The sequence below is a fragment of the Uloborus diversus genome, chromosome 1 (genome assembly GCF_026930045.1).
Source record: "Uloborus diversus isolate 005 chromosome 1, Udiv.v.3.1, whole genome shotgun sequence".
Classification (NCBI taxonomy): domain Eukaryota; kingdom Metazoa; phylum Arthropoda; class Arachnida; order Araneae; family Uloboridae; genus Uloborus; species Uloborus diversus.
Window position 1 is genome coordinate 58,940,510 of NC_072731.1, and position 3,700 is coordinate 58,944,209.

The window sequence follows — 3,700 nt, forward strand, 5'->3', positions numbered from 1 at the left end:
AGATAGGCTAAAACAATTTTCAACTTCAGTATCAAAAATATGCCGTGGAAGAGTTCTGCATCTCGACTTAAGGAAGGGCCGATCGCCCCCATCGCCCCTCCCTTATAGCCGTCAATGATCAGAGCTGTATTAGAATACGGGCAACAAATTTTTGCCAATTTTATGATCCCCACACGTAACGCTGTTCCGTAAAAGTACTGAAAGAATTGAATTACTTTTATAGTAATCGCTAAAACTTAAAAAAAAAAAAAGCGTATACATTTTTTCGTGTTTACAAAAATAAATAGGTCAAAACAGTAACATAAAACGTTGTTTCAGGCACTTATTCAATTATTCTGTAGATAACCATATTGGCATGTGAAAAGCTTTAACTTTTGTTTTGTTCCTTTTTTCATTTCTGAAGAATAAAAGTTATATTGGAAAAAAAAATAGTACTTAAGTATTGAAATGTGGCACACAGAATGCAACTTACCTACTGTGGCTTCCAAAATTATTCGTACGCTTCAAATGTGTGTGGTTAAAAATGAAGTACCTAGAAACTGAAATCGTAGTTAAATACGTTTTTATACTGTCTCTGTATTACATCAACCCAACATTTTTTACAAAATATTGACTGTTTGAAATGGGCCAAAAACGAATTGACATAGAAATATTTTCAGAAAATTTCGAAATTAAAGTTGTCGTCTGTCGTTTTCTTTTTTTTAAATTATTTTTTCAATGCAGTGGTTAAAAGATTGTTTGGTATTAATTTTGCTTGTTTACTTCACAAATTCTACGTATTATTTTCAAAATGGGTCGAATTCGCAAAGTAACAACAAACGCAATTCGAAAATGTATTAATTCTTCATTATATGCGAAGTAAAACAGTTCGGAATATTGCAAAAGTAGTTCATTTATCCCATACTACTGTGTAATACTTAAAAAAAACGCTTTAAAGAAGAAAATTGGATCGAAAATAAGGTGAGAAATGGTTGACCGACAAAGTTAACAAAATGCAATCAGAGATTTAAAATTAGAAAATGTTTTAAAACCCACGTTTGAGTTCCGTGAAAGTTTCAGCATAATAGAATGAAACATTTTCGTTCCAATTTCACCTGTAACTGTTCACCGTGTTTGCAGAAAATGTTTAGTTAGTGTGAAAAACAGAAAGTTTCGGATTTCCTTTGCAAAATCAATGATAAATTAACCCGAAATGTATGGAAATACACTGCAAATTTTTACCACCTTTTCTTCGAGAGAGAAGGTGGGAGGTGATTTCTTAGAAAATTACAGAACACTCGTCTTCTTCCATTGCGATAACTATGGCCAACTGGCAACCTTTCTCAGTGTTGGTCTGAAGCCTCATCCCCAAAAGACGCATATAGAATCTTCCGATACCACGTGTTGGGCGGCGTGGCCAAGTCTCAACTGCTGAAAAACGGACAATACTTACTTTTTCAAATATAAAAGGGAAAAAACCCATTTCTACGTTTCAGCTTCTTCAATGAGAAGCATTCGTACCCATGGTGTAGTGGTTATCACATCCGCTTCACACGCGAAGGACCCCAGGGTAGAAACCTGGTGGGTACACGTAGGTATTTTTGATCCCAGATTAAATGTAGAAACACATCTTCCAAAAAAAAAGATCCTTGGACGAACCTGGACACCTTGAATTCTTGCTTTAGTTTCGGTATTAAATTATTTGAACAAATTTATCATCGATTTGAATAGAAAACAAGCGAGGTACCGGTGTAGTACATAGCAACTTCGCTTCACACGCGGAAGGTCCCAGGTTTGAAACCTGGTGGGTACTCGGAAGTATTCGTTTTCCTTATTAATGCAATTATACACTACACACAAAGATTTTTTTTTTTTTTTTTGAACCATTGGAATGATTTTCTTAAATTAAATCTGTGTTAGAATGATTAAAAAAAAAAACTACTTATGTTCCCATTTAAAATTATTACCCGAAGTGTGTACCCATGGTGTAGTAGTTATCACATCCGCCTAACGTGCGGAAGGTCCAAGGTTTCGAGACCTGGTGGGTACAAGAGTGGTATCATTTTGGCTAAGAACGAAATTTAGGAAAATTTGATATTACTTCCTTTTCCTAATATAATAAGTAAAAATACAACTGTGTTTTATTATTTATTATTTTTTTACCCGACTGCGCGTGCGCGACGCAAAGGCGGGTAATGTGTTTAACAGTCTATGTATGTATGTCCGTTTCTATGTGGCGTTCTGCAGGCTAAACGCCTTGGCCAATTTTGGTAATTCTTACGTCAATCGATTTGTCTTAACCCTGGGAGTGTCACTAAACACATGACAGTAATCAAAAGTGCCATTTCAAAAACCAGTTGCGACTTTGTCAGTTTGGGATCGGCGCACGCTGGATGTCGTACACTGTGTCACACGTTACCTGCGTGCGACAAATGCAGGTAGTTTTCACTGCCTGAATTTTTCGTTTACTAAATCTACTAATTGGGGTCTCAGTGTCCGAGTGGTCTAAGCGATTGCTTCTCCCACTTGAGGCGGTGGGTCAAGACGCCCTCGCTCCAGTTGTACTTTCCCCTCTTTCTGATGTAAATTCTTTCATGTGTCCCTTAAATGAATTCTGTACTGTAATAAAAAATAAATTATGCGTAACGAAGGCAAGACACTCAGATTGTAGTCCTCATCAAAATAAACCCGTGCAATAAGCACCAAAAGAAGGAAAGTCTACATATTCGATTTTCATCTCTAACATGCTGCATTTGTTTTTTGCCTTGATTCAAGGGACCGAGTTTCGCGACGTGTACTTTCTTAAGAGACTTTTTTAGTTTTGCGAGAAAGATTTGACTGACGATATTTCCGATTTCGCGTCATCATGAGTTATACAGGCTGTTTATATTGCTGTGCTGTGGTTGACTTAAGTTAGCGCATTTTTGCCGAAGGTCAAGCACATGTAGCTTTAAGACGAGTTTGGTCCCTAGAGGGACTAATTATCAGTAGTTTAGACCACCGCAGGTTACTTAATAAACCTCACGATACAAACAAACTCTTCCAATGAAATGACAAGGTTGCGAAATGTACCGTCTTATAATCGTAATAACTAAGTCAATGAAAATTAACTAAAAAGCGCAAAATAAAAAACTATTAAATAAAAACAAAAAACCCGACTGCGTAAAAACCAAAAAAACTAAAAAGAAAAATGTATAAGCCTAGTAGTTTAGAATGCTATTAAGTACTACTGAATAATTGCACCATTGAAATAGTTTTATATTCGTACACAGTTAAGACATATCATAATTCAAAAACAGAATAGAAGGATCAACAGTCGAGGCCCATTCAAATTCTACGGGGTTCCTTGATTCTGATAAAACTATTTCAATAGTGCAGTTATTCAGTAGTACTTAACAACATTCTAAACTACTGGGCTTATACATATGTTTCTTTTTAGTTTTTTTGGTTTTTACGCAGTCGGGTTTTTTGTTTTTATTTAATGATTTTTTATTTTAATTTGTATTAGGGGTGGTAGAAGTTAACATCAGTGAAACAAACACCACTTTCGCCAGCCGCATACAAAGTGATGATTCGCTTCTGGTGGCTGATTGTTTATTCAGAATTTTTTTAAAATTTTTTTTCTCTGCTTATACCGGGTAGTTTTGAAACATTTCACCGATAGAAAAATATTTTAATTTAATTTAAAGTTTCAGTTTGCAATCATTTACTATGACTTGAC

At 35.4% G+C, this 3,700-nt stretch overlaps 1 non-coding gene across 1 annotated transcript; it reads left to right on the forward strand.

Annotated features, from left to right (window-relative positions):
- The first annotated feature begins 1,955 nt into the window (after window positions 1-1,955).
- Trnav-aac (transfer RNA valine (anticodon AAC)) lies at window positions 1,956-2,029 on the forward strand. The gene has a single exon. It is a non-coding gene; the product is annotated as a tRNA-Val (tRNA).
- The last annotated feature ends 1,671 nt before the right edge of the window (window positions 2,030-3,700 follow it).